General features: G+C 40.4%; 1 protein-coding gene across 2 annotated transcripts in view; it reads right to left on the bottom strand.

Annotated features, from left to right (window-relative positions):
* ADGRV1 (adhesion G protein-coupled receptor V1) overlaps window positions 1-21,315 on the bottom strand; it is a 463,719-nt gene that overhangs the window by 141,462 nt on the left and 300,942 nt on the right. The window lies entirely within an intron of this gene.

A 21,315-nucleotide genomic window follows, 5' to 3' on the forward strand; every position in this document is an offset into this window, starting at 1 on the left:
AGCTCAAAACAGCAGTAGGTTGGGTACCAGCTATACCATTCTACCAAGTGCACCAAGGCTCAAAGGAGTAATCTGCTGGCCTGATAAATAATCAGTCCTTTGCCTATATGGTGCAGTGTGCAACAGGTGCTAGGGTGAAGTTATAAGACACTTTTATGGAACAGTAAGCTGTTCTCTATCATGCTGTTCTCTACCATGCTGTACCATCCCATCCTAGACACCAGATGACTTTTCCTTTTCCTTTTCCACGCTGGCATGCTCTTTTTAACAGAGGCATTATTCTTCTTAGAACTTTTATTTTCCATTATTTGTTTTTAACTACTAGCGCCGCAAAACTAAACCAAAAAAATCTAAAAGAAAAAAAAATCATGTTAAAATGTGAGCTGGATCTCAATAAGTTTCAGAACTGGCTCCTCTGAATTCCATTACAGATAAAATACTTTTACTAACACATTGTCTAGAACGATCTAATCATTCACATAAAGAATGCAGAATAGGCTAAATCTACCATTTATGCAGTTAACCTACTGAATTTGTGAAGTGAGAAAAATATATATTTTTTCTCTTTAGGAATAATCCAGTTTTATTTCCCCATTTGGGAATAGGTTTTGCTTTAACCAATAGTTCCAAATATCTTTTCAGTAACACACAGTCCACTGTGAAGCAGTTCTGTTTGTGAAGGGATTTGGAACTCTAATCTGCAGACTTTGTTCTATGAATATTAAAAACTGCAGCAGTATGCGCTTCTCCACCGGGCCCTGCCAAGGCCATCCGGTTTGGCCTGAAACTGCTTCATTTAAGGTTAACTAGTGACTCAAAAGGAAAAGCCGCAAATTGCACGAATTTGTGAGAGATATTTTTTTGTACCATACAGGGGATGAAGCAGAATGCTAGCGAGAGCATATCACTGAGAAAGGGATCAGGACACTTACAAGGTTTTTCTGACATAGTGACCAAATAAAATGAAAAAATACATTGGAATCTTTACTTATTGATGTTGAAGAGGAACAGATCTCTGAATGGGGTGGGTGGGTTGATAATTTGTAACCATATCTCTAATGCCAAACACTGGGGGATGAAATACTGTCCCCACTGAAGTCAACCAGGAATTCCCACTGTCTTCCATGGGACTAAGATTTCACTCCAGGATCTTGCTTTGAGATCTGTGTACATCTCTATGTGATTATTTAAAATTAAAAGAGTCTTACTGTGTGCGCAAAAAAAAAATTAAACAAATCAATCAGCATGTGTCTACAGCCCATAAAGTTTGTTTTTAGAGCCTCTCCCTTCAGGATCACAATGTTTCTGTTAGAGTTTGGTGAATCTCCCTTAAAGAAAATGAGGCCTGCAGTCTTCTGTTTCAGTTAACTACAAGTTTCACTACAGCAGACATGCTCCTTGGTTTTTATTACTCTAATAATAAAAGAAATACACTCTTCAGAAACAGCTGGTGTTAATCATTTACTATTACTCAGAGCAAGAATTAAAAGAAGATAATTTATTCACACTGCAGTACATTTTTGTAGTTTTACAGCGTGCTACTTAAATTGAGCAATTTAAACACAAGCAACAGCTAAAAAGGAAAAAATAAGTCATAATTTGTTTTTTCCTTGTAGACCTTTTGTAAGCAAGATAGCTACATTGGTTACATACTGTACACTCATAGGAATATCTAACACAAAGCATTTGAATCTATGTTTGACCAAATGGATCTCTGAATTTACACTGAAAATATCTGCAGAGAGAGACACTTTCTAAATCTTCATATGAGAATGCTGCACTAGTTCTCATGCAATGTGAATATCTGACTCCTTAAAATGTATTAGTATGTAGTATACATAATGTCGGAAAATAAGCAAAGGCGATACATACTCAGGATCTTCAAATATTAAAATAACATTTATTTTATCCCATAGAACTAGTGGAGCAAAAGGTCCTGTAAACTTTGCCTTGACAAATTCAGGTTCATTTGGACAAATTTGTCCAAATTTGAGTGAGTGGTGCTGTGACCTCATGCGCCAGGGTTGCAGTGCAGTGCCAGTCAGATTTGGCACCAGCCCTAGGCAGATTCTGCTGTCGTAAGGCAGCTGCTTCCTTGTCCGGATTTCTAAGAATTAACATTTCGTGAACCAACTCTAAACAGATGAATGTGATAGGAGACAAGAAAGTTGGTGGTAGGGTTGTTTCTCTGTGCTGCTGCCCTTTGGCTTTTTGATGGGAAAGCTTTCCCTTCAGCTTTGGCACTTTTTTACCCTCACAGAAGACTGGAGCCCTCCTTTTCTTGATCGAATTCTGCAGAGTTTATTTTACTCCTTTAACCTTCTCCCCTCATGTCCCTCAAACTGAAGCCACAATCTTCCAAGAAAAGAGGACTGGAAACTTTGGAAACTTATCATTGCCACTCACCAACTGACTAGAGGGTTCCCTGTTGCGCAATGCAAGGCATTCCCACCCACCCAGAGACTGAGATGATCTTCAGCCAATTCAGTATATTTCTGCTATATGACATTACCATCAGGTTGGTCACTCTTAGGATTTTTTGCAATAGAGGACTATCTTGTAGATGAATCTAGTATTAGTCTGGGAAACTGGAAGTTGTTTTAGCCAAGCTGTATAGGCATTTGACTTGTCCAAGGTGCTAATGAAAAAGCTTACTTACAAGTTAGCATAAACAGCAGAGGATTGTATAATATAAGTAAAGGAGGCTGCAACCAATAATTTAGCAATGGCACCTAATTTCATGACCAGTCTGCTCTAGCACCTCTTTAAAGAAATCTGATGCAGGTGAAGATCAACTATTACATTCAAAAAGCCAAAAAATAAATTTACATCTCTGTTGCAAATTATGACTTGATCTAACCTTAAGAGACATGCATAAGACTGAACAAAGGGATGCTAGGAAGGAAACTGAGGGAAGATCATATGGTGGAATCTTCTGGGAGATATGCAGATTAATATTAAACAGTTAAATTGTTTTCAAAAGTTAACTGGAATTTTATATTTGCCTGTCACGTTTTTTCTTACTTTTGATTACTTTAAAACAATTTTCAGATACATAAGGACCAATGCACAATGACCTGCCTATTTATTTTCTAAAACTTCAGTTTCCAGAACAAATCCTTGAAAACTATGCTGTCCAAAGATGTGTGCATTAAAATGTGAAGATCTGGTTAAAACGGGGGAAAGCCTCTTAGCATGTTGAGTTGCCTAGTTTGCCTGTAGCTAGAGCAGCCCCTGAATGTACATACCTATATGAAGTGCGAATGACAAAATAAATAAATAAATAAATAAAATCAAGACATGCACGTTATAGTTATATAAAATTAACTAATTTAAATGGCATGCTGGAAACAAACGAGAAGCTCCTCTAAATGAAAACTGATTAAAGAAAAGGAACTGCAGGACAAAGGGTTACTTAGCAAAGTACTGAAACGGAGTGATTTTTTTTTAATCTAGTGGTAACTCATATTGATGTTGCAGTGCAGGGAATGTCAAGTTCAGTCTATGAGACTGAAAAGGCCCAGCACAGTCTAATGCAGAACAAATTGTAAGGAACTTTCTTATGCTCACCTACATATGGCTGAGGCTGAGATGGAGATAAGCCATCTCACCTTACACAATATAGTTTCACAATCATCTTCATCGACAGAACCAGCCAAATGGCAGGTAGTTGATATGGTCCAAAAGTACAGGATTTAATTCAATTGCCAAAACCATTATGCAGATTTCAAAATATCTGAACAGCTGTACAAACACATGGGTGATCAGCCTTACAGTTATCTGTGTCCAGAGACACTCTCTCTTGAAAGGTGGTCAACAGAGAAACAGTCATCTGGGAATGGTTGCTGTAGTCACCTCCATTTAGTGCTATGTTCTGTTTCACGTGCAAGCTTTTTTCAGACAAGAAGAATGCTTTTTGTGATGGATTCAGTGATTGGGCTCATTCTACTGCTTGAATTACAGAGCATGAGAGTAACTCTGACTATCAATTTGTCATGATTTCTTATGTTAAGGTACCTAAAGTAAATCAGCATATTGATACTGGGCTGTCACTTCCGTTTCAAAGAGAGAAGTGGTATAAAAGAATCACTGAAATATAGGGCTGGAAGGGGCCTAAGAGGTCAGCAAGTCCAGCCCCCTAAACTTAGGTAGGACCAGCTATAGCTAGACTGTTACTGAGATGGTTTGTCCAACCTGTTCGTAAAAATCTCCAATGATGAGGATTCCACAACCTTCCTTGAAACCTACTCAATTCTACTTATAGTTACGAAAAATTTTCTAATATCTAACCTAAATCTCTCTTCTCTCTTGCTGCAGATTAAGCCAATTACTGATTGTCCCACCTTCAGTGGACATAGAGAACAATTGATCATACAAACAATTGATCATTGATTTTGGAGCTCATGCTCCAAAACGTCTGTTAGTCTATAAGGTGCCACAGGATTCTTTGCTGCTTTTACAGATCCAGACTAACATGGCTACCCTCTGATAATTGATCATAGTCATCTTTACAAAGAGCTCTTAACCTATTTGAAGACTGTTATCGGGTACTCCCCCTTTCAACCCATTTCTAGTCTCCAGACTAAACATACACAATTTTTTAACCTTTCCTTATCAGCCAGCTTTTCTAAACATTTGTTGCTCTCCTCTGGACTTGTTCCAATTTGTCTGTATCTTTCCTAAAGTGTAGTGCCCAGAATTGGACATTGTACTGTAGCTGAGGCCTCACCAGTGCCAAGTAGACTGGGACAATTACCTCCTGTGTCTTAACATACAAGAATCCTGTTATTACAGCCCAGAATATTAGCCTCTCTCACAACTGCATCACACTGACTCATATTCAATTTGTAAACCACTATAATACCCAGATCCTTTTCAGAAGTACTGCCACCTAGACAGTTATTCCCCATTTTATTTTGTCATTGTCCATTGGATTTTTCCTTTCAAAATTAATTACTTTTCACTTGTCTTTATTGAATATCATCTTGTTGATTTCAGACCAAATCTTCAATTTGTCAAGATTGTTTTGAATTCCAATCCTGTCTTCTAAAGTGCTTGCAAACCTCTCCCAGCTTGGTGTCAGTGCAAATTTTATAAGCACACTCTCCATTCCATTATCCACATCACTAATGAAAATACTGTATGGTACCAGAACCAGGACTGACTCCTGTGAGACCCCACTAGATAGATCCTCCCAGTGTGACAGTGATCAATTAATAACTACTCTGAGTATACTCTTTAAACCAGTATTGCATCCACCTTATAGTAATTTCAGCTAGATCACATTTCCCTAGTTTGCTTATGAGAATGTCATGCGGGACTGTGTCAAAAGCCTTAGTAAAATCAAGATATATCATGTCTACTTCTACCCCCAATCCATTAGGCCAGTAACCCTGTCAAAAAAGGAAATCATTTTGGTTTAGCATCATTTGCTCTTGACACATCTATGCTGGCTACTCCTTACAACTTGATTATTCACCAGGTGCTTACAAATTGATTGTTTAATAATTTAATCCAGTATCTTTCCAAGTATTAAAATTAGGCTGACTGGCCTACAACTTCCAAGTTCCTCTTTGTTCCCCTTTTAAAAGACATATACTATGTTTGCACCTTCATGAGTTATTGAAGATAACCGCTAATATTTTCGAGATTACATCCGCTACTTTCTTAAGTATGGGGCATGAATTTCATCAGGTCTTCCCAACTTGAATACATCTAACTTATCTAAATATTCTTTAACCGGTTCTTTCCTTCTATTGGCTTATGTTTCTTCCCCTATGTTGTCAAAATTAATTGTACTGAGTGTCTGGTTACCATTAACTTTATTTAGTGAAGACTGAAGCAAAATAGGTATTAAACACTTCACCCTTTCTTGATATCGTCAGTTATTAGCACTCCTTCCCCGCTAAGTAGATAAACTGTCAGCGCTCCTGAACTCCTTTTCCCCTTAGATTTTCTTCCCATTTTTACTACCGTTTTTCTGAATTTGTTACAGTCTACTTTTTTTTTGAAGTTCATTGTCCTTATTATGCTGCTTTCACTCCTTCCTTTCTTTAGAATAATGAAAATTATCAATTTCATGCAAATTGCCTTTCGTCAGATACACAACCAATCCCTCTCTGTTGGTCAGAATCAAGTCTAAGAGGTGCTACAGCAAGTTGTGAAGGTAATGAAATTTCTTGCTGAAGGATGACTCCCATTTCACTGGGATGATGAAAACACTGGATCTATTCACCGTGGAATTCTGGGGAGAATTTTAGAGCTAATTTCCAAATTTGGTAACTTCTTTGCAAGTCATATCAAGAAGTTTGGACATGAAAAACCTTCATATATTTCCTCCACTATCTGTGATGAGATTTTTTACTGATGTGGAAGAAAGTTCTATGAGCAATACAAGAGGAAAGTTACACTGCCAAATATTACTCTCTAGCTGTTGACAGTACTCCCAATATTTCTCATGGATCTAGCATTCATTGTCTGTATTTTTAACAAAAGTGGAAATCCTGTTGAACATTTTCTAGAATTTGTGCCAAGTCTTGGACAGAATGTGCTATCTACTTTAAACAAACTTGGTATTAATATTTTGGATTATTGCTGTCAGACCTATGTCAATGCTGCTAACATGCCTTCAGACACGTATTAGGCATATTAATTCTGTAGGAGATTATGTCCCTTGTGCAGCACTTTCTCTGAATCTTTTTGGCAACCTGTGTCCAAACAGTGAATTTTTTTGGCTTCCTCCAATGACTCTACACCTTCTCTGCTGTCTCAATGCACTGCTGGAAAATCCTTATTGAGGGATTTAAAGGAAAAGAAAAATAATCCTATTTTGGTTCTAAAATCTCTGTCCAGCATCCTTTGGTCCTGCCATGCTGAATCCACAAAAGCCCTATGTCACAATTGTGCACATATATGAGAAGCTCTGGATAAAGTCAGCAAAGACATCGCTGCATATGGGATTACGCAAACAGAAGCACAGTTTCTGCATGACGAGATGGACCTTTCTTGAAACCATATTTATGGCAGAGCTATGGAATCATGTCCTTCTGTGATTTCAGCCATTTTAAAAAGCAGATATCAGTATCGGTTCTGCTATCCAACTCCTGAAGTCACTGAGTGATTTTTTTATTGCACCCGAGGGGTCAGTTTGAAACTGGAGCATTTCGAAAGTCAAAGGCACCAACTGTATCTCAAGCCTATTACAGTGAAATTCATCAAGTCCCAAAATGGAAACAACAGGCATGTGAATCCATGTGAATGAATGTGGAGCTGTAGGGGTCAGAAAAGTTTAGAATAGAAACTTTTAATTTCATAACTGACAGTTTAAAAGTGTCTCTGAAAATTTTTTGGGAAGCCTATACAAGAATTTTGGCTTCTCAACCAACTTCAGCAATATGCTCGACATCAAGACACATTTTGCAGCTGCAGCTGTGGTTGCAAAATATCCAACTGATCTCAAAGTAACTTTTGAAGATGAGTTTTAACAGTATTATTGCTTCACAAAAAATGAAGCTTGCAAATTGCCAATTAACCAATTAAAGCAGTAAGTCTTGACTCCTGGAATCCACTTTTCCAGATGTGGACATCACTTATTATATTTACCTCGCGTTGCCAGTTACAAATGCTGAAACAGATGATTATTCTCCAGGATGAGCAGAACTAAAAGCTATGGCTGCTCAACAATAGAGCAGTCCAGAATTGATGCCTTTGCTTTAGTGTCCATTGAGAGTGACTTGTCATGAAACCTGGACTACAGTGACATAATAGATTCTACTAGCCTCTGATCTCAGAAGAAGCCCCTGTACCACTATCGTTAAGGCCATGTTCTTGTTGGGTATTTATATATCAGTCACTTTAATTGTTTGAGGCTATATACAACTTTATTCTTATATTCAAATCCTGTTTGTGTTCTAATACTCAAAATACAGTAGCATAATAACACAAAATCTTCTCTGTCAGTGATACATCTGTATTTTCTGATGATAAAAATAATCTCATACTTACAGACTGCATATCACATGCTCTGTCTAGTTTAAGGAAGAAGGGGAGGACGGCCCAATTTCCATAATGTAGAGTGCTGCAAAATTCTTTAATCCAGTCCTACATAGCAGTCAAGCAGGAAGTAGATGGGTTAGATTTTAGAAGTAATAAGAATAGATATTTAGAATACAGAAATAATAGGAAGAGAACGTAAAGTAAGTGGTAGGAGATGTAAGAGGGCATGGCCCATATAAATGCTTAAATTCTATGATGTGGAGCATTATCAAAATAACCCGAAACAAAACAGTGGACAAAGTGATCAGGATGCAGCATAAAATGGACAGAAATCTCTGCAGGGCCTAAATCACAGGACTCTTCCAAAAGTTGTTGAGATTTGAACTATATTTTTAAAACTGAAACCCTAAACCTACATACAGTGAATACCACAAATAATGTCCAGTAATGACCACCATAGGACAGTAAACTTTTCTTTTTTAATGGTGCACATTATACATGTACAGATATATTTTTGTGAGTATTACCTGATGGCTGAGCTTTGAAAATCTGGCCCTTTATCAATAAGAACGTCAAGAACTCATGAAGTTTGATCTGAGCTTTCACTCTGTGCTACTTCTGGACTAGACATATCTTCCTTTCAATTTTCTTATTAAATAGTGGATTTGTTTTAGCATTTATTATGACTGCACATTCACATCTCCCCTGAACAGGGGAAGGATTGTCCAGTAATTGCACAGTGAAAATATTTTGAAACTAACTGAATTTGCAACAGTTTGTTGTAGGAATCATTTATTCATTTTATTTAAATATTTAAATTACATACTCTTCCTTACTTTGGATATAGACTATGAAGGATCTTATTAATGCTAGATTAGCTACATTTGGTCAAAGAAAATATGTAATAGCCATTGAGGATGATAGGCTCTGGCAGATTTAGCTGTGTGTTAAAGTCTGTAGGAAAACAGACTTACCCATTTCTGAGGTAAATAGGATGAAGTTTAATAAAGATAAATGCAAAGTGCTCCACTTAGGAAGGAACAATCAGTTTCACACATACAGAATGGGAAGAGACTGTCTAGGAAGGAGTATGGCAGAAAGAGATCTAGGGGTCATAGTGGACCACAAGCTTAATATGAGTCAACAGTGTGATACTGTTGCAAAAAAAGCAAATGTGATTCTGGGATGCATTAACAGGTTTGTTGTAAACAAGACATGAGAAGTCATTCTTCCGCTTTACTCTGCGCTGGTTAGGCCTCAACTGGAGTATTGTGTCCAGTTCTAGGCACCGCATTTCAAGAAAGATGTGGAAAAATTGGAGAGGGTCCAGAAAAGAGGAACCAGAATGATTAAAGGTCTTGAGAACATGACCTATGAAGGAAGGCTGAAGGAATTGGGTTTGTTTAGTTTGGAAAAGAGAAGACTGAGAGGGGACATGATAGCAGTTTTCAGGTATCTAAAAGGGTGTCATCAGGAGGAGGGAGAAAACTTGTTCACCTTAGCCTCTAATGATAGAACAAGAAGCAATGGGCTTAAACTGCAGCAAGGGAGATTTAGGTTGGACATTAGGAAAAAGTTCCTAACTGTCAGGGTAGTTAAACACTGGAATAAATTGCCTAGGGAAGTTGTGGAATCTCCATCTCTGGAGATATTTAAGAGTAGGTTAGATAAATATCTATCAGGGATGGTCTAGACAGTATTTGGTCCTGCCATGAGGGCAGGGGACTGGACTCGATGACCTCTCGAGATCCCTTCCAGTCCTAGAGTCTATGAATCTATGAATCTATGAAAGTGTCATGCCCTTGCCAGCTTGAACCAGCCAATCTTGAGAAGGTTCCAGCCAAACTTTTCAGCATGATGGGAGAATAAAAGCTGAAAAGGCCTTAGAGATGTAAGTATATGTGATACTGTATTAGCTAAATTACACTGAGTTCCTCCATAAATATTTGATGCTGGTAGCTTTCAGTGCCATTATGGGTAAATGCTAAAATAAGTTCACTATATAATAAGATATGTGAAAGTAAGATAAAGAGTTGACCTAGCAGTCTAGAAGTAACATGAAGTGCTACCACCTTGGGAAAACCAATCTGAGAATCATAATTTACTCTTTTATTTCCAAGGAGTGCTGAGGAGACAATGATATATCTGCTAGAGAGGAGGAAAAAGGCAACACTCTATAGACACCCCTGTGCATGATTTGCAAGAAGTTTTAACAGGTTCTGGAGACACCGGTATCTCACAGGTCACAATCAAAGAGATGATCATAACAGCACAGGGACATTCAGGGCCTGAGAGGAGAAATAAAATAAGATCCGTTCTTCTTTTGGAGTTAATGTAGCCCTGAACATAAATTCTGGATTAATTTGGTATCATTACAAGACCTTGTGGTTTCCTTATTGGTATGTGAGCTACACAAGCAGATGGAGTCCCTGGAATAACAACACAGGCACAAGTTTAACAAACAACAGAACAATATACATTTATTACTGGAAGAGAATACACAGATAGGATCCCTCCTGCTACTAGTACAAAATAGTTTAGCTTTCTCCTCCAGGCAGAGAGCATGAACCTCCTTTCAGAATCACTTGTTCTGGGTTCCTTCCTCCCTGGGAGAAGTCAGGAACTGTTTAAGGATGTGCCACACACATACATACCCAACCAGCAAACTCTGACACAGTACTCATGATAGCAATGATTTTGGTGAAATACTGTACTTAACTATCCTTGTGACGTGGTATGCATTTTCCCAGGTGCTCGGTTCCTGCCCCACAATAAGAAACCAGTGCTCCAAAGGCTTAAACACAAACAACTTTAGTCACAAAATTTTACTGACTTAATGGGTCTCCTTGCATAAGTAAAGTTACTCATGTAAATAAATCTTTGCAGGAACTGGCTCTAACACAAAATACTACTAGATTTTTCTGACAACAAAAGACAACTGCTTTTTCTTTTATTTTTTTTCATTTATTTCTTGGCTCCAGATTGGGAAGGAGTCCTCCACCCTCCCCGTATTCATGTATTTCTGTAAAAATATATATTAACTGTTATTACACCAAGGTAGTGCAAACAAGGGAAGCTGCAGTGAAGGCTGAATTGACTGTGTGGTTTCTTTTGTTGTAATTAATTGCAATGAACAATAACATGCTAAGTGACCTATTAAAAACCCACAATATCCTCATAGAGCAGCCCTCTTCTGCTTTGATCTTCTTTAAATAGATTAAAAAAAAAAGTTACCCTCCTGGAATTATTTCTTAATAAATCATAACGTTCGCTGTTGTTCTGCAGGTTAGACTAGCACTCATGTTCTTTTTCTGTTCTGAGATTGACGGCCAGACCAAAAATACCCACAAAGGAATCAGTAAAAAATGTGTAGATTTTCTGACAACAGCCTAAGTTCCAAATCAATCTTTCTGGTCAAAGCAACAATACAATATACAGCATGCACTGGAACACAGAAATATGACACAATTTAAATCAAATATTTAAAATAATGTATAAAATAATTTAGTTAGCTTTAAAGAAAAAAATAATAGCTAATTTTTAATCTGCATTATTAATACTGAAAGGAGGTGAAACACTTGGGAACAAACATCCATTGTGTATTTGCATGAATAATTTTTTACTAAATTATTTTTATATAATAGCCATAACCAAACTGGTGCATAATTAGTGGACACTTGAAAAACACTTTACAATAAGTAGGAATCAGCATCAGTTCCTTTGGTTTTAGTTATAAGATTAAACATAAGGGCTGCCCAGAGGAGGGGGGGCAAATGGGACAATTTGCCCCAGGCCCTGGGCCCCACAGGGGCCCCATGAGACTATAATATTCTACAGTTCTGCAACTTTTTTTATGGAATGGGCCCCCAAAATTACTTTGCCCCAGGCCCCCTGAATCCTCTGGGCGGCCCTGTTAAACATATATATGGTTACTAAAAAAAAAAAGGCTTATAAATCCATGATGACAATTTTCAAAATCAACATTTTTTTAAAAAATGTTTCAATGGAAATTTCTGACTAGCTCTATTAAAAATAGAGCCATTGTTTACCTACTCATATCACCGCAGTTATGCTGCAAAGAAGAATTAACATGGATATGCCCAAAAATACCCAGAGGTTCCAATCTGGAGTTGTTATCAAGAAAGTACTGCAAACGAATTATTACATGGTCTGCTAAGGATTTGTCTACTTGGGGGTTTTAAACTTATCAAATGAGTTAACTGGATTTGAGAACCCCATCATTGTGCATGAACTCCCTATTTTTCAGGCACTCTGAAGTTCTGTGGCAAAGTGGACAGGTTTGCTTCTAATTGTATTAGTTCAGTCTTTTGTTAACATGCAAGCAATTGCTGAGCACCACTTTTTGTGGCCTTCCAACAGCTACCCACAGTTCATTGCAGGTTGATCATTACCAGGCTGTTCACTTGTATGCCCTCCCTGTCCTGGTGTTAAGTTTCCAAGACAGACCTCCCTCCCGTTTAAAAGCTGATGCAGAGCCAGATTTTGCCGATTTACTCCTGAATCCCACTGTATCACTATTTTGGTGATACAACTGCGATTGCAGTCCAGAAGGCCCACAACATGCCTCATATAGCTGCAAGGAGCAATCCTGAGATTTCATCGCCATCTGGAGAGAAGCATTGGTTCAGGAAGCTCCGTGGCCAGCCAGAGGAAAAAGAGCTTTTTAGTGGATGTTGCTAAGTAGATATCCATGAAGGGTTATGATCAGTGCAGAACAAAGAGCAAGCAGCTCAGGAGAAAGTACACTGAAATGATGGGTAAAGAAAAACAATTCAGGAGGGGATATGTGACGTGTCCATTTTTTGATAAATACAGTTACAGTTTAGACATTATTTGGAGCCTGCTACCCGCATTCTTCCCTTGCACAAGGACAACTGGCTAGGTACTTTGGGGGATGAGCAGAAAGATGCTGGAGAGAAGCTGCTCCCTAGAGAACCAGGATCTTTTGGAGACTCAGAACCCTGACAACAGCCACCTGGAAAGATAGCCCCAGTCCTGCCCTGCTACAACTGTCCCTGATTTCTGCTTTGTATCAGTTGAGGCCAATTCCCAACCAGAAACTCAGGCCTGGACTGAAGAGTCAGATCCCTTGAAAAGAATATCAGCATATAAGTACCTGTCTTGGCAATTTATTATTATTGTTGTTGATGGAGGTGAGCGAGGAGTCACAGTCTGTACCCTGCTCCCGTCTGCCAGCAGATTTGAATACAAAAAGCATTCTTTTGTGCAAAATTCAACAGTTTACTGAGACAGTGCTGACAGGAAAAGGCATTTGGATAGTTTTTGTAGTTTACATGACGTCTGAGTGCACATTGTATGCCCAGTCAAGGCACAACCAACACGGCTCCCAACTGAGGTACAAATGGCCCAACACTGGAGCTGACAATCAGCACAGAACCCTATTTTTTTCTGCACTTTCTCCACATGGAACTTAAGATTAAGAAACTGCATGACTTTGTTATGTGCATTATAGGAAACAGCTGCACATCCATGCCCCCTGATATAGCTTGCAAGTCCCTTCTACTCCTCCAGAACTTTGGCGGGGAGAAGGGGGAAGGGGGAGCTTCCTGGTGAATAACTTCACAGCATCTCTCATCAGTCTGCCCTTTGCCTATTTGAATAAAATTATTTTCAGCCTAATAGTCACCTGCCACCGCAAGTGAGAATCAGGACAGCTTGAAGGGGATGATAGGGGATTACTATTCAGCTCGTCCCCGATGTCCCCCAACCTCTCCTTTACACCTCCAATCCCACAGACGGGCTTGCAGTGCACAAACAAAACTGCAAAACCAAACCAGAAGTATAAACTCTGCCCTCTATATACTGCTAATAGGCTGGCCAGCCTAGTGAGGAGAAAAAGAAAAACTCGTGAAGACATGTTTGCAGAACTCATGGCTGAGTCACAGAGGAAAACCAGGCTGGCTGAGAGATGGAAACAGTATATGAAGACCCAGCACGAGAAAGAAATGCAGCTCTCTCAGGAGATCGTGGCAGTGGTCAAGGAGAGTGTGACCACGGAAAGCATTGCTGCGGGTACAGACAGCCTCACAATGGTAAAGGAAAGCATTTAAAAGGGGGAGAGAGGTAGCTCATGGAAGCTATCCTGAACCAGAATTCCCTCCCACAAAACATGCACCTGCTAGGCCTTACTGGCTGCTCAAACCTCTAAGCAAGTTTCTGCAGTTCAGCCTCCCACCCAAGCGTAAGGCTTTCTCCCTTGCCCTCACAAATACCATGCAAACAACAACATGCAGTTATAATGGTTAGAACATTTTTTTTTGAGCTGCTTCCAATCTATTCCATAGGCAGCACAATCTGCCTTTCAAATAGCCGAATGCACCCAGGATTACCATTCTGCAGTTACTGAGGTGATAGTTAAAATGTTCCTTTCTTCTGTCCAAGCAGCCTGCGTATTGCTTCATTAGCCAGGGCATCAGGGATAAGCGGAGTATGGGGCACCTGCATGTTGGTATGTTGTCACAGAAGCTCCACGGCCAGTTCTGCACCGATTTCAAGCAAGATAATTTCAGGAAGGGGAAGGCTCTCTCAACACAGCTGGTCATCCCAACACAGCAGAATGGTCCTCTCCCACCAATCCATGCTGGTTTCCTGGGCCCAGAAACAGTGCTGAATGCTGTGTAGGTGATCCAGGAACTAGTATCCTCTTGTTGCAACAGCTCAATGTCGTCTGTTATTCTTCCTTGTCCTGCTACCACTGCTGCATAGTATCCTTCTAGTACTGCCACAGAATATTCTCTTGATCCCAAATCATCTGCTCAGAGGTGCAATGGGCGAAGTCCAAGGCGAAATTTTTCCATCTCTGAGTGTTGTAATACAGCCCAAGCAACTAGTGCAGAGTCACATTTGTTACCATAATGTCACAAATTATTGCTGGGTCCATGCTGTCTGACAGCAATTAAAAAATGGCATGAGCCAGCCCAGAAAAGAAGCATAAGGTGGAGATAGTGGAAACACCCTTCATCGTTTCAGAAAATAAAGGAGAGGTAAAGGCTTAGAGTACAAGAGATGTAGACACATATTATAACCTGGAAAAATGATCACATGCTCTACATTAAGGTCATTAAGACATCTCTGCTGACATTAAACACTCTGTTTTCATTCACTCAAAACCTTTTGAGTGAAGACTTTTAAGGACTGGTCTAACACCCTCCCAAAAAACAATAATTAAAAGTAATACTGAATTAGGGAGTATACCTTTCCTGTTTAACAACATTTATCAGTTACTTTAATGCACAAAATTTAAAACATGCCATATTTTAAAACTCAATATTTCATAAATAGCCAGGACTCGATGAGGAATAATCATTTGGTAAATCTGAAACAAATATTCTAAAATACTAAATTCTTTTATACGTACATAGTAAAAATATCTAAACACCTGCTAAGCTAATTTTCTTCAAAAAAGGTTTTGTAGAACTCACTGAAATTTAAAATTTAAGTTAAATCTAATAATTCTATGTACTGTAATTAACTGCAGCTTTGACACTGAAGTCCCTTGACAGTTTAATTTAAACACTGAATATTATTCTCTTATTTAAGCAGTTGTCTTAATAGATTTCTCCTAATAATTTAAGTAACAATGGGGATAACGCTCCCTTTGATATGCAAGTCCTGACTCCCATTAACATTCCATGTACACGTCTAGAGAAAAATATGCTGAGTATTACAGAGAATACAGAGCCCAGAGTACAGCAAAGCGAACTCGGACAAATTTTCGCTCTGAGTTACAATCAGATATCATCAGTTGTATGCAATGTTGTTGTAGCCATGTCAGTCCCAGAAGAGCTGTGTAAGCTTGAAACCTTGTCTCTCTCACCAACAGAAGTTGGTCCAATGAAAGTTATTGCCTCACCCACCTTGTCTCTCTATCACCAGTGAAATTTAACATTAACTGTTTAATTTAAATTGTGAATACTGACTGGCTTATAAAAATGTGTGCATCCCCCCATTGTGAAGATATACTGTAGTATATTCTAAAGGACCTTGTCACAGATCAGGATATCTCACTAGTCAGCATCAAGTCACAATTCAAGGAGCTTTAATACCACAGAAGTATCATATCACACAGAAACTGAACAGTCTCCAGTCAGTCATTGTGCAGATTTGCTGTGCACTGACTTCAAGATATAACACATCTTGTTTGTTCTTCTATAAAAAGAATATTTGAATTAATATTAGGGCTGTCAAGCAATTATAATAATTAATAGTGATTACTTGTGATTAATCACACTGTTAATAATAGAATACAATTTATTTAAATATTTTTGGATATTTTCTACATTTTCAAATATATTGATTTCAGTTACAACACAGAATACAAAGTGTACAGTGCTCACTTTATATTTGTTTTGATTTCAAGTATTTGCACTGTAAAAAAACAAAAGAAATAGTATTTTCCAATTCACCTAATACAAGTACTGTAGTGCAATTTCTTTATCATGAAAGTTGAAATTACAAATGGAGAATTATGTAAAAAAAAAACTGCATTCAAAAATAAAGCAATGTAAAACTTTAGAGCCTGCAAGTTCACTCAGTCCTACTTCTTGTTCAGCCAATTGCTCAAACAAGTTTGTTTACATTTGCAGGAGATAATACTGCCCACTTCTTGTTTACTGTGTCACCAGAAAGTGAGAATAGGTATTCTCATGGCCCAATTGTAGCTGGCATCGCAAGATATTTATGTGCCAGATGCGCTACAGATTCATAAGTCCCTTCATGCTTCAATGACATGTCCCTTCATGCTTCAGGCCAAATCACACGTGGAGTTGCAGCTAGCAAGAGATGTTAAGGGTAACAAGAAGAGTTTCTTCAGGTATGTTAGCAACAAGAAGAAAATCAAGGGAAGTGTGGGCCCCTTACTGAATGAGGGAGGTAACCTAGTGACAGAGGATGTGGAAAAAGCTAATGTACTCAATGATTTTTTTGCCTCTGTCTTCACAAACAAGGTCAGCTCCCAGACTGCTGCACTGGGCAGCACAGTATGGGAAGAAGGTGACCAACTCTTTTTGGAGAAAGAAGTGGTTTGGGACTATTTAGAAAAAATGGACAAGCACAAGTCCATGGGGCCGGATGTGATGCATCCGAGGGTACTAAAGGAGTTGGCGGATGTGACTGCAGAGCCATTGGCCATTATCTTTGAAAACTCATGGTGATAGGAGGAGGTCCCGAATGACTGGAAAAAGGTTACTGTAGTGTCCATCTTTAAAAAAGGGAAGAAGGAGGATCCGGGGAACTGCAGGTCAGTCAGCTTCACCTCAGTCCTTGGAAAAATTATGGAGCAGGTTCTCAAGGAATCAATTTCAAAGCACTCAGAGGAGAGGAAAGTGATCAGGAACAGTCAGCATGGATTCACCAAGGGCAAGTCATGCCTGACTAACCTTGTTGCCTTCTATGAGGAGATAATTGGTACTGTGGATGAGGGGAAAGCAGTGGATGTTTATTTCTTGACTTTTAGCAAAGCTTTAGATACGGTCTTCCACAGTATTCTTGCTGGCAAGTTAAAGAAGTATGGGCTGGATAAATTTACTCTAGGCTGGCTAGATCGTCAGGCTCAAAGGGTAGCGATCAACAGCTCCATGTCTAGTTGGTAGCCGGTTTCAAGCAGAGTGCCCCAAAGGTCGGTCCTGGGGCCAGTTTTGTTCAATATCTGCATTAATGATCTGGAGGATGGCATGGACTGCACTCTCAGCAAGTTTGCAGATGACCTAAATTGGGAGGAGTGGTAGATACGCTGGAGGGTAGGGAGAGGATTCAGAGGGACCTAGACAAATTAGAGGATTGGGCCAAAAGAAACCTGATGAGGTTCAACAAGGACAAGTGCAGAGTCCTGCACTTAGGACGGAATAATCCCATTCACTGCTACAGACTAGGGACTGAATGGCTAGGAACAGTTCTGCAGAAAAGGACCTAGGGACACAGTGGATGAGAAGCTGGATATGAGTCAACAGTGTGCCCTTGTTGCCAAGAAGGCTAACGGCATTTTGGGCTGTATAAGTAGTGGCGTTGCCAGCAGATCGAGGGACGTGATCATTCCCCTCTATTTGACATTGGTGAGGCCTCATCTGGAGTACTGTGTCCAGTTTGGGGCCCCACACTACAAGAAGGATGTGGAAAAATTAGAAAGAGTCCAGTGGAAGGCAACAAAAATGATTAGGGGGCTGGAGCACATGACTTATGAGGAGTGGCTGAGGGAACTGGGATTGTTTAGTCTGCAGAAGAGAAGAATGAGGGGGGATTTGATAACTGCTTTCAACTACCTGAAAGGGGGTTCCAAAGAGGATGGATCTAGACTGTTCTCAGTGGTACCAGATGATAGGACAAGGAGTAATGGTCTCAAGTTGCAGTGGGGGAGGTTTAGGTTGGATATTAGAAAACACTTTTTCACTAGGAGGGTGGTGAAGCACTGGAATGGGTTACCTAGGGAAGCGGTGGAATCTCCTTCCTTAGAGGTTTTTAAGGTCAAGGCTGACAAAGCCCCAGCTGTGATGATTTGGTTGGGAATTGGTCCTGCTTTGAGCAGGGGGTTGGACTAGATGACCTCGTGAGGTCCCTTCCAACTCTGATATTCTATGATTCTATGATCACCATTCCAGGAGACATGTGTCCATGCTGATGATAGGTTCCGCTCGACAACAATCCAAAGCAGTGTGTACCAACGCAAATTCATTTTCATTATCTGAGTCAGATGCCAACAGCAGAAGGTTGATTTTCTTTTTTGGTGGTTTGGGTTCTGTAGTTTCTGCATTGAAGTGTTGCTCTTTTAAGATTTCTAAAAGCATGCTCCACACCTTGTCCCTCTCAGGGTATGTCTACACTACGGTATTATTCCGATTTTACATAAACCGGTTTTATAAAACAGATTGTATAAAGTCGAGTGCACGCGGCCACACTAAGCACATTAATTCGGCGGTGTGCGTCCATGGTCCGAGGCTAGTGTCGATTTCCGGAGCGTTGCACTGTGGGTAGCTATTCCATAGCTATCCCATAGTTCCCGCAGTCTCCCCCGCCCCTCAGAATTCTGGGTTGAGAGCCCAGTGGCTGATGGGGCAAAAATCATTGTTGCGGGTGGTTCTGGGTAAATGTCGTCATTCCTTCCTTCCTCCGGGCAAGCAACGACAGACAATCATTTCGCGCCCTTTTCCCCTGGATTGCCCTGGCAGACGCCATAGCACAGCAACCATGGAGCTCGTTCAGCTTTTTTTTTTTTTTACAGTCACCGTATGTGTACTGGATGCAGCGGACAGAGGCGATACTCCAGTGCTACACAGCAGTATTCATTTGCTTTCGGATGATAGCAGAGATGGTTACCAGTTGTTCTGTACCATCTGCTGCCAATGTAATTTGGCAATGAGATGACTGTTATCTGTCCTTCTGTGCTGTCTGCTGCTATCATGGGTGCCCCTGGCTGAGATCGGCCGGGGGCACAAAAGCAAAACTGGGAATGACTCCCCGAGTCAATCCCTCCTTTATGCTTTCTAAAAATAGAGTCAGTCCTGCCTAGAATATGGGGCAAATGAACTAGAGAAGCAGTGTATCAGAGAGTACAGCTGCTCTGTGTCAGATCCCGCAGAAATGATGAGCTACATACCATTCACTGGGGGTGCCCCTGCAACAACCCCACCTGTTGCTTCCCTTCTCCCACAACCTTCCTGGGCTACCGTGGCAGTGTCCCCCTCATTTGTGTCATGAAGTAATAAAGAATGCAGGAATAAGAAACACTGAGTTTTTAGTGACATAAAATGAGGGGGAGGCAGCCTCCCGGTGCTATGATAGTCCAGGCAGGACATTAAGCAGTGTGGGGGAGAGGAGCCCAGCATCCCACTGCTATGATAGTCCAGGCAGTACAGAATCTTTTCTTTTCACATGAAAGGGAGGGGGCTGATTGAAGCTCAGCCCCCAGTTGCTATGATGAAGACGGTTACCAGCCGTTTTGTACCATCTACTGGGAATGACCGGGAGTCATTCCTATTTTCACCCAGGTGCTCCCAGCCAGCCTCACCTAAAGCCAGCCAGGAACATTCACGGGTTGATAAGAAGGACGGTTACCAGTCCTACTGCACCGTCTGCCACCGGGGAGGGGAGAGGAGCAGATACTTCTCTTCACTGCTGCAGCATCGCGTCTACCAGCAGCATTCAGTAGACATAGGGTGACATTGAAAGAAGTCAAGAAATGATTTCTTTCCCTTTTCTTTCACGTCGGGGGGTGGGAGGGGGAGTAAATTGACGAGCTATTCCCTGAACCACGCCGGACAATGTGTTTGAACCTACAGGCATTGGGAGTTCAGCCAAGAATGCAAATACTTTTCGGAGACTGCTGGGGACTGTGGGATAGCTGGAGTCCTCAGTACCCCCTCCCTCCCTCCATGAGCGTCCATTTGAGTCTCTGGCTTCCCGTTACGCTTGTCATGCAGCACTATGTAGCCTGTAGATTTTTTTTTCAAATGTTTTGGCATTTCGTCTTCTGTAACGGAGCTTTGATAGCACAGATTTGTCTCCCCATACAGCAATCAGATTCAGTATCTCCCGTACGGTCCATGCTGGAGCTCTTTTTGGATTTGGGACTGCATTGCCACCCGTGCTGATCAGAGCTCCATGCTGGGCAAACAGGAAATGAAAATCAAAATTTCGCAGGGCTTTTCCTGTTTACCTGGCCACTGCATCCGAGCTGAGATTGCTGTCCAAAGCGGTCACAGTGGTGCACTGTGGGATACCGCCCAGAGGCCAATACCGTCGATTTGCGGCCACACTAACCCTAATCCGATATGGTAATACCCATTTTAGCGCTACTCCTCTCGTCGGGGAGGAGTACAGAAACCGATTTAAAGAGCCCTTTATATCGATATAAAGGGCCTCGTAGTGTGGACGGGTACAGCGTTAAATCGGTTTAACGCTGCTAAAATCGGTTTAAATGCGTAGTGTAGACCAGGCCTCAGATTTTGGAAGGCACTTCAGATTCTTAAATCTTAGGTGAGTGCTGTGGCTATCTTTAGAAATCTGACACTTGTACCTTCTTTGCGTTTTGTAAAATCTGCAGTGAAAGTGTTCTTAAAACAAACAACATGTGCTGCGTCATCATCCAAGACTGCTAGAAGATAAAATATATGACAGAATGCAGGTAAAATAGAGCAGGGGACATACAATTCTCCTCTAAGGAGTTCAGTCACAAATTTAATTAATGTATTCCTTTTTTAATGAGTGTCATCAGTATGGAAGCATGTCATCTGGAACATGTCCTCTGGTGGCCGAAGCACGACGGAGCATATCTAGTACGTAAATACC

Source organism: Gopherus evgoodei, chromosome 6, assembly GCF_007399415.2.
Source record: "Gopherus evgoodei ecotype Sinaloan lineage chromosome 6, rGopEvg1_v1.p, whole genome shotgun sequence".
Lineage (NCBI taxonomy): Eukaryota > Metazoa > Chordata > Testudines > Testudinidae > Gopherus > Gopherus evgoodei.